This window comes from Chlamydotis macqueenii, chromosome 22 (genome assembly GCF_036417535.1).
Source record: "Chlamydotis macqueenii isolate bChlMac1 chromosome 22, bChlMac1.mat, whole genome shotgun sequence".
NCBI classification, from domain to species: domain Eukaryota; kingdom Metazoa; phylum Chordata; class Aves; order Otidiformes; family Otididae; genus Chlamydotis; species Chlamydotis macqueenii.
In genome coordinates, this window is record NC_141577.1 from 1,770,119 (window position 1) to 1,780,394 (window position 10,276).

Here is a 10,276-nt window from a genome sequence, read left to right on the forward strand (position 1 = left end):
TGCTGGTTGTTAATTAAGAGGATCATTCAGAGCCACTAGTAGTGTAGTGTGTTGTCTTATAATAGTTGCAATTCTGTCCCTGTGCCAGCTTCCATTAGCAACAAAACCCACTTATCTTGTTCTTCCCTATCTCTCTCCCCTTTATATTTTTATCCTTCCCTTTCCCTGCAAGTCTCTCTCTCCTCTTTTTTCAGCCCCAGCACCGCAGTAATAATTCTACCAGTCGTCATCTCGGTTGACAAAACACCGTTGATGTGACAGCTCCGAGCTATGAAATCTCCGTTACCGCTCGATAATTAATTTACTAATTGCGTGCGCTGCTTCGCCACGCGGCTCAGAGCCAGCTCCGGGGCCGGCGGTGCCATCCTGACCCTGGCGCCTGCCGGCCCGGGGATGCCTGGAGGGGAGCGATGGGGTGGTCCCCTCCCTGCGCTGGGGACCACGGGGGGATCTCCGGGGGGATGGGGCCGCGCTGCTCGCTGGGGGGCTTCGCCGTGGGGCTGCCCCCCGGGGTTGCTCCCTCCGTGAGGTTGGTACATGGATGTGGTTCTCCTAGGAAATGGGGGAATCTGGGATTTTCTGTGCGAGGGGCAGGAGGGTGGCCCCCAAACCCCATCCAGGGAAGGGGTGATGGGGGCGAGGGGAGGGCTCTCCTGCGGCCGATTCCTCTCTAAACCGACTCAGAGCCCGCCTGTGCCGGGGAGGTGATGGTTCCCGCGCCAGGGTTTCGGTGGCTGTGAAATGTTTTCATTTTCCCTGATTGCAGGAGTCAAAATGAGCAAGGTCTGCTCGAGCCACCGCGACCAGGCGGCATGTCTCACTTTGACATCGCCGCTTGTTGCTTTCCTGGAGGGAAGCGTCAGGTTTTGCTTTGTTTTGTTGATTTTTTAATTGTTTTTTTTAGTTTTCCGTTCGACGTCTCAAACCCCAGAGGATGCGTTTTCATCTGCAGGAAAAACTTCGTCACGTCTCCGGCAGGACACGCAGGGCGGGCCCTCAGCCACGCCCCTGCCAGGGGAGCAGCGTTTGGGGTGAAACCCCCGTTTGGGGCATTCAACGGCGTGGTGCCACGGGTGGGCATCGGGGAGGGGTGGGCCCTGCTCGGCTGGGCTCGGTGCCCCGCAGGGCTCTGCTCTGAGCCCACACGGGATATGAGCAGGGAAGGGAAACTGAGGCACGGGCTGACAGCGTGCAAGGGAGCTCGGGGCAGGGCTCGCCTAATAACGTCTCGCCTGCGAAGTGATTGCTTTTTGGGAGATGCCGTTACCGGGTGATGTGGCGGAAGGTGTCCTGCCCGTCTATCGGCACGGTCTCCTGCTGGGATCCGGCCGACAGCCGGGTGCTGGTGGCAGGTGGTGCCGTCCCTGCGGGTGCTGAGCCATCGTTGCCGCTTGGGGTGCTGCTCCCCACCCCGCCCTGCATCAAACCCTCCTCTGCTTTTCTGGCTTTGGGGCTACCTCCTCCCACGGGCGGCTGGGTGGGCTTAGGGGGCACCGTGCCACGGCCCCCCGTGTTTTGGGGGCTTGGCATCCTCACCCGGAGCCCGGGAAAACCCCGATCCGTGATTTGGGATGGGAGAGGAGGAGATGGCGAGGGAGGGCAGGGGCTGCTGCGAGCTGAGGCCGTTGGGGTGGATGAGTGATGGCTGTGAAGCACGAAGCTGTGGCTCTCAGCAGCTTTTGAAGCCTTGGGAAATTTGTCTTTCTGACTCGGCAAGGTGCTCAGGCGGGGAGGGAGATGCATTACAAGTTGAAATGCTTTGAGAGCAGAGGGGAAACGTTATGTGATTCGAGCCCCGTTCCTCCCAGCGAGAGAAACCCAGTGACCACGATATATTGTATTCCTCCCATCCCTTCCCCTCCCCGTGCCCTGCGTGTAAACGCACCTGTTCCCCGCTCCGGCTCCCGGGGCCTGGGCTGCAACCCGGAGCCGGCTGCCGCGGCACCCGCTTCCCGACGGGTCACGCACCCATTGCACCCGGAAGGATGTGGGGAACAGCGAGCAGGGGCTGGGGCAGAGCCCGGACCCTGGTCAGGGATAAAGCCCCTTCCCCTGCTGAGCATCCCGATGCTCCCCCCAGCCTTCCCCCAGGCAGGCTTTGTCCCCAGGAGAGGTGGGCGAGGGGATGGAGGAGCCTGATCCTGAGCATCCAGAGCATCCTGGTGCTTTCCCAGCCTCTTCCCAAATGGCAGAGGGACTGGGGGGGCCGGCCGTGCCTCGAGCGGGTACCGGGCTGGGGGGGCCGGAGCCGCACTGTGCCGAGCACACACTGCCTCGCCGGGGAGCCTGGGAGCTCAGCGTGACGTGTAAGGAGTCGAAAATAGAATCAATGCCGGTTTGTTCATGATAATAAATAGGAGCAAATTGCAAACAGTGGCTAAGCGCCTGACAAACGCTGGTATTTTAATGTTCTCACAAAAGACCCGTGTGTAAGTGGGACTTTGCATGAGTAATTCCATACATTTTTAATGGGGGGCCCTGGGGGAGAATCAATCACGCTGCGCAGTTGGGTTTCCCTAATGCAAGGCACAATACAAAGCAATTTTGGCTGATAAGGCGGCGCTGAGAATGGCCGGCTCCCCGCGCGGCGGAGGGCAGCGTGGAGCCGCCGGGTCCTCGCCCGCTTTGATGGCAAAGTCCTCCCGGAGCCATCTTCCCGGGGAACATCCCGTTGGCAGAGCCGGCCGCGTCTCCCCGGGAGTTACTGCTGGGGTCTCACTGGGAAGGTTTCCCAGCTTTGTGGGATGGAGCGGCTGTCACTGGGGGTTTGTGCGTGGAAGCTTGGCCCTGGGTCAGCCACGGTCTGGGGATGGGTCCGGAGGTGCTGGCTGTCGCAGCGGGATGCTCTTCCCGGTGGTACCCAGGGATGCAGGGATCGGGTCCTGCCTTGGGATGTGGGGTCCTGCCTGGACACCCACCTCCCTCCAGGGCTCCTGGTTTTCGGCTCCGCTCCGGGCTCACTCATGACCCAGGCTGCTGCCGGCGCATCTTTCCAGAGAAACCAGTGATGACACAGAGGGAGAGTTGGAGTGACAGGTGCCACCAGGAATAGCTCTTGGGGGGAAAGACGCCTGTAGCATTCCGGACAATCCTGGCTCCATTCATCTCCAGTGGCAGGACACTTGTTAAATGTGATGGGAGCGAGCGCGGGGCTGTGCGGGCAGAAGAACCCTTGGGTGCTCACACCCAGCGCGCGCGAGCGGCGCCCACCCCGTGCTCCCGCAGCAGGAGGGCATCCCTCGGGGACGTGGGCCGGTTTCGGGGCAGCTCACCCGTCCCCCGTGACCCCGAGGGCTCAGCCTGGCCCCGTGTGTCCCGCGCCGGGGCAGGGGTGGCAGGAACCTTTTCAGGGAGGGCAGGCAGCAGGCGTCGGCTTTTTGTGATGGAAACGCCGCGCTGCAGGAGCCAGAGGTTAACGTGCCGGGGGTAGCTGCTACAACTTCTGCCGGGGATCCATAGCACCTCGTTTACGACGATATTTTTTATGCTGAAATGGAAGAAAGCAGCTGCTGTCTGCACAAACAAAATTAGGCCAAAGGAGGAAAGTAATTTTGTAAAAGAAATAGGGAGATGTAGGGGGAGATGGGTAGGAGACAGATGAATAAACACAATCTACATGCAAACTGATAAAAATTCAATTTCTGCTCACACGCGTCCCGGTCTAGCTTCACTCCCTTCCTCTCCTCTTCTCCACGCGCTCCGGCGTTGTCTGCAGCCCTCGTGCATCCATCTGGGATGTGGGAGGCAAACACAATGATTCTATTCTGCCTTCAACATGCTGCAAAATTTTCTTTAATTATGGTTCTTTAATTCCTCTGACTCTGGCTTTATCTTCAATATTTTTCCCTCGCAAGCAGCGGGCACCGGGGCGAGACAGCCCCGGTGCCGGGGGGTCCTGCGGGCGTGACCCTGCTCCCGCCACGGTGCTGCTGGGGTGGGATGGGACACCCGGAGGGGGGATGCGGGACCGCGACCCCGCGGGATGGAGGGGATCAGGAGGAACCGGAGCGCCCTGTGGTACCCACCAGCCTGGCTTTATCCCCGTTCACAGGACCGGTGTCCCTGTAAACCCCAGTTCCTGGAGCTAAGGGAGCGCACTGGGCTCTCCCTGATGCTTTTCAAGCACGTTTAGTGCCTTTGGCTCTGGGTTATTAAAAAAAAGAACACCTCCAAAAGCTTCCCGGGACCACTTGCACCCCGTCCGCGAGCTGGACTTGTGCCCTGTGAAGCGATGCCGGGGAGGGAAGGACCTTCCTTGGGTTCATCGCAGCAACCATGGCTGGAAAACTCATCAGCATGAGCTTAATGACCGATCGTGGGCCAGCCTGGAAGCTTTGATGCATTGTCTTTGATCCGCTCCCCACACCACCCCGGTGGCCTCGTGCCCCTTCCCGGTGTGAAGCCCGCGCAGAGGCCACGCTGCCCGGCTCGCTCCTGGAGGAGACTTCTCCTGCCTCTTCCTTCGCCTCTGATCCGGGACGGAGCAGCTCGCCTGCTGACGCCAGGACACGTTGCCTGCGGATAACGATCCATTTAGGCGCGTTTTTTACCGAGGCTGCGGGGTGATGCTAACGGTGGTGGCCCCTCTGCCCTTCCCAAACCTGAAAGTTTGCTCAGAGGAGCAGGAGGTGTGTGGGGCCGGGGGGAGCGGCTCCGTCGGAGCAGGGCTGTCCTTAGGGGGTTGCAGCGCTCATCTTCCCCTCGTCCCTTCTCCCACCGCAGCCTCCCTGGCCCAGCACCGGGCTCTGGATGCACCCCGAGGTGCTGCACATCCATGCCTGGCGTCGGGTGCCTGCACGAGGCAGGGGTCCTACACGTCCCGTGTAGCTGGGGACACGGGGCGCAGGGCTTTGCAGCGCTATGGTCCATCCCCGCGGAGTGAGCGGCAGCTCCGGGCGAGAGGGGATCGATGAGAGCAAAGCGAGTGCACTTCCGAATCCGTTCAAAGGGCAATGGAGCATGGAAACGGCCGTGCTGCCGAGGAGCGGGACGCTTGCCGCCGGGATGTGGGGACAGCTGAGCCCTCCTCGCACCGCACGCAGAGCTCCGAGGAGGCCAGACCCAATTCTGCGGGGTGCTTAGCACCCCTGGACAGGCCCTGAGTGCTGGATGTGACAGGGCGGCACGGAGCATCCTCATGGTGTGGGACCCGCATCGTCCCCAGGGACCCCTTCTAGGGGGGTGGGTGCTCTGCTCCCAAATGCCTTGGGCGTTTTGGACGCATGCTCTGCACCATGGGCTGCCACGCTAGCGAGAGCTGGGAGCGGAAACGGAGGGTGTGGGGCGCCCACGTCCCCCGTGCACGCCCACGTCCCCCGTGCACGCCCACGCGTGCGGAGGCTGAGCCGAGCAGCAGCCTGGTTTCCATAGGAAACCGAGCGGAGCCCAAAATCGTGCAGGGAGTGCTGGAGGGGCTCCGAAACGTGGCCCAAAGAGCTCTGCACCCAGGGAGCCTCGCCATCCCAGCTGGCGTTCCGGGGACACGGGGTGACGGTGACAGCGTGGTGGCACCCGGGCGGCCGGGGGTGCAAGAGGGGCTGCGCCGGTGGCAGCTCGGCTGCAGCGGTGGGGTTTGGAGAGGGGATTTTGGTGACGAAACGCAGCCTTTGGGCACTCCCCTGATGCTTGCAAACAACCCAGGTGGGGCGGTGAGGGGCTGTCACCAGCGCCGCGGGGCTGTCAGCGGCCCTGGGCCGTGTCCCTGCCCTTCCCGCTGCCACGGGCTTGTGCAAGATGGGGGCTGCTCAAAGCTCGCCCAGAGCATCCCAGCCCGAGTGATGGCGAATTCGGGTTTAGCCAGAGCCCCCAGCCCGGCACAGCCTGGAACCCAGCCGCCCCGGGCGTGGGGAGGACACGTTTTCCTGGGAAGACCCTGTGGGCTAGCGGGGAGGAAGGACAGCAGCGCATCAGGGTCGAGTGGAGGCATCGGGAGCACGAGGGAAGAGCTTTTCGTGGGCAGCAGGGTGGCACCTTCGCCCTGCGCGCTGCCTTCGTGCCAGCCCTCCTCCTCCTCCCCCTCTTCCTACACCTCCTCTTCCTCCTCCTCTTCTCCTCCTCCTCCCCTCCTCCTCCTCCACGGGCCTTTCGCAGGCTGCCAAGTGAAGTCGCATTCACCGGGCTGCACGCTCCAAAAGTTGATAATTCCCCTCCAGGCAATTAAAAGGAAGCCATTTCTCCTCAATCAGCCATATTTGAATATGGAAATGGTTTTTAATTACTCAGAGTCAATATCATTTTATCACCGAAATGTGTTTGAACGCGGTTCGCAGTATTTGCAGGGCGTCTAATAAGCTGAATGCAAATTTGCTGCGGTTCACGCTTGTCGAGCGTCCGGGTGAGCGCGGGAAGGTGCTGCCCTTTGAAGGTTTTATTCCCAGGCTCCTGACGGGGCGCGAAACGCCAGCCGCCCCTCCTGCCCTGCCCGCCGCCTCGGGTGCGAGGGCGGGGGGGACGCGGTGGCGGGGGACACGGGGACCGCGGCCAGCCTGGCCCCGAACGTGCCCAGGGTCAGCTCCGTGCGGAGCTCGTGACAGCTCGGCAGCGTTAGATCCCCGGCTGTTGTCTGCTGATTAATTTGCTAATTATGTTCTGCTTTTATCCGAGGGGCCTGGCGGCGGTGCGGAAATGTCAGGCACTTGTTTATGCCCCGGGTTGCTGGCGGAGTGACAAAGGCAGGGTCCCGGAGGAGCCACGCGTAACCTGGCCCTGCCAGCTCCGGCATCACCGCGCTGCGGCTCCCGCGGGGCTGGGACCGAGCTGCTGCCTCTGCCACCGCCCCGCCGGCGGCCCTGGGGCTGGCCTTTTGCCTCCGTTTCCCCATGGTGGGAGCTGAAAAGATACGAATCCCTCTCCCTGCACGCCCCGAGGATGGGGGAGCGCTGGCACGGTGGCCTCAATGCCGCCACGCTGCAGCGGGGTCCGACTGCCATCCCTGCGCGTCACGGGAGGGTGCCGAGCTCACAGCGACCGGGGCAGCTTCCCTCGGGTGCTGCCCAGTGTTGTCCTCATCTCCCCTGCATCCCAGTTCACAGCTTACTGGGAGGCACTGGGGCTCCAGTGGCTCCATCTCCGACCGGAGATGCCACCCGCCTTGCTGAGAAGGGACGAGGGATGCAGCTGAGTGGCTTCCCAGCATCCAGCCTCTGGGTTTTCCGGCTGCGAAAGCCCATCAGGTGTCGGCGCTGAAGGCCGCGCTCCCGCCAAACGGAGCGGCCGAGATGACACCCGCGCCGCCAGCTTCAGCCGGGCTCTCCGCAGCCCTCATGTATATTAATCGAGATGAATATTTATGCAAAGTCGCTCGCTCTTGAGCGGTTGCTCGCGTGCAGGCGCGATCCGGCTACTGCTGCCGGTTTTGACGGTGAAATGGCTCCGGCGGCTGCGGGGTGGGAATGGGCAGGGCTAGGCGGGAGCTTGCTCCTTGCCAGGCTGCTTCGGCTCGGGGAGGATCTCCCAGCACATTGGGATCCGCAGGGATTTATCCTTGCGGAAGCCCTGGGATGGAGCAGGGGTGCTCCAGAGACCTGGACGTGAAAACCCCGTGGGTGTCCCACTTGCTGGCTCCCCACCGATGCTCGTCCCTCGATCCCACAGGTCCAGGATGCAGCCTCCGCACCCTCACCCAGCAGAAACCCTCCCAGTTTCTCCCAGTTTCTCCCCAGAGCGCCTGGCCCAGCACCTCGCGTCCTTCGTGCTGCCCTGCCTAGTGCCAAGGCACCATCTCTGTGTTGGCGCAGATGGATAGAGGTCAGCCCCGGCCCATCCCTCAGTGCACAAAGTGCCTGGAAAAATCAAAGTGAAGATGCTGAGCTGGAACCCCTCTTCCTGGGAACAACAGCCTGGGAGCCGCTTGGGATCAGCTGTCGGCTGTGCGGTGGCGGCAGCGCTCCTCGCCAGGACAAACCCCAAAGCGAAATTTATTTCAGAGCATTTTCACATCCTTCCTCTTCCGCTCATGGCATGGGCTGCCCTCGCTCCTTTTCCTTTGCTTTTCTCCCTGCCACCACCCGCAGAACCCGGCACGGCACGGCACCGCGGCGGTGAGCAGCGCCCACGGGCAGCCGGAGTGAGGCCAGCGGCTCCGTCGCCGCGATGGGCACCAAGCGACCGGCGAGGGCTCCTCCGCCGGCACTTATTACCTTCTCCCATTGGAGTGGATTATCTGGCAAACAAGCCTTTCCTGATCATCTCTGGGTTTTGCGTTTTTTTTTTTTTTTGTTTTTCCACTGGAGCAATTTGCAACGAAGTTTACGGGAAGCGGTTCAGACAGGCGGCTGCACTCACCGGCTCCTCGCGGGCTGCCTTCTGCTCCCACCTCGCCCCGCGGTTCCAGCCGAGATGTTCCTGCTAAAACTGTCTGAAAAGCCGCTCCTGCTCGGGGGCGACGAGCCCTGGGGATTGGGCCCGTCACAGTCCGCGGGAACCTGGGGGCTGGTTGCAGCATCCCCACATCCGTGCCGGGCCGGGAGCTGGACCAGCTCTCTTCCCCGAATCCTCGCCCAGGGGCCGCACGCGGAGTAGCTGCCACCTCGCTGATTCTCCCCTGTCCCCAATTTCTGCGCCAAACCAAGGGGAAATAAGAGCGGGGATGCAGCAGCTCAAGCAGCCACGAAGAGCACCCAGTTGTCCTGGTAACAGTGGGTGCTGCCGGCTTCCGCAGCTCGGGCCCCCCCAGCACCGGAGCCCTCCAGCCCCTCTGTGCCGCAGGCACGTCCCAGCTGGGGCAGAGGCGAGTTTTGGCCGGGGAGTGCGGGCCAGGGGGGTGATGTGTAGGCTGGAAATGCCCCCTCACCGAAAGGACGGCAGCAGGCATGGGGTGATGTTACGCGTACGGCCACGGGCCGGGCCTGGTGGCACAGGGTTCTTGCAGGAGAGAGCGATGCCGGTTGGGCTGTGCCGCAGCTGGCACCACGGCTGGGGCAGAGTCCACGGGCATCCCACCCCGCATCCCAACCCGCATCCCACCCCGCATCCCATCTGCGTGGCTCGCAGGGCAGTGGTAGCTGGCGGCAAGCGACACATTTGGAAATTTGGGAGCCTATCAAGCGTGCAGACCGATGCGGCTGTGGGAGCAAATACCTCGCGGGAAGCAGAGAGTGTGACCCCGAGCGCGGTGGGTTTGGGACGGCCCTTCTGCTGAGCTGCGGTGATCTCGATTTACAGAGACGGGCGCTGGAATATCCTCCGGTTGTGTCTGAGCTAATGATGCTTTTCTCCCTGGGATAAAGAACAGCAGGAGAAACTGGTGTGCTTGCGCTCAGCCTTGACCCAGAGGGGACGAGTGTCTGTCTGGGGACGCCAGGTCGGTCACCAGCTGGCGGCAGGGGAGAACTGGGAAAAGGGAACGCCGGGGACGGAGGGAGCTGAATGGTACAAAGCTCTCGGGTGGATATGACCCCACGCTTCCAGCGGTGCCGGGCTGGAGCTGAGCTGCAGATCCGCAGGGTGCTGAGCAGGGGTCCTGGCGGTGCCTCCTGCTACCCATCCTCTGCCTCTGTGGTGCCCGGCCCCGGACGGGGGCTGCGAGGGGCCGCCTGGAGAGCTGTGCACCGCCGGGGCTGAGCGCCGGGCGGAATGGGGCCAGCGGAGGTGGGACCACGCTGCATTTTCAGCTGCATTTCCGTGTCGCATCCTTGCTGCGGGGCTGGGGCTCAGCGGCGGTGATGCCCCGGCCCCTCCGAGCCGGAGCTCCCCATGCTCCCCGTGGGCTCGGCCCCGGGCAGGATCCGGGCTGCAGTGGGGCCTCTGCGCCGGCTGCTCTCGGTTGCCCACGGAGCACCGAGATGCTCAGGTTTATCGCATCCATGCGTGGCCTTCATACGTGAAACTGCAGCTCTGCACCCCTCAAACACCACCGTGGTGCTTGGAGTCTGACATCCTCCGTGTTGCACACGCTTGTGCCATGTTTGTGCGAACACGGGGTGTGCCAGCCCCATTTCTCACCCTGTGCTGATGCTCCTGGTCTCCCCACAGCCCAACCTGCTGTCAAAACACGCCACGCAAAGGCCTGCACGCGTGTGCCACACGGCTGCTGGCAGGGACCACATGTGTGTGCGCCCCGGCACCTGCGCGTGTGCACGCGTGCGCTGCCCACGCACCAGCACGCGCGGACGGACCGCTTGTGTGCACGCATGTACGACCCAGCCACGCACACGCTGGTTTGCAAGCACACGCCATCCACACGCCTGCACACGCGTGTGACCTGCGCTCCACACACGAACCACAACACCCGCGTGCCTGTGCACCCCACATCCACGCCTGTCCGCCTCCCACCCCC

The 10,276-nt window shown here is 62.7% G+C and overlaps 1 long non-coding RNA gene across 1 annotated transcript; it reads right to left on the reverse strand.

Annotated features, from left to right (window-relative positions):
• Positions 1 to 6,190: 6,190 nt before the first annotated feature.
• On the reverse strand, positions 6,191 to 10,184 carry LOC147598061 (uncharacterized). The gene is made up of 3 exons (XR_015260913.1): positions 9,079 to 10,184; positions 8,284 to 8,555; positions 6,191 to 7,781 (listed from the first exon to the last, which is right to left on the reverse strand). It is a non-coding gene; the product is annotated as an uncharacterized LOC147598061 (long non-coding RNA).
• Between the last annotated feature and the right edge of the window lie 92 nt (positions 10,185 to 10,276).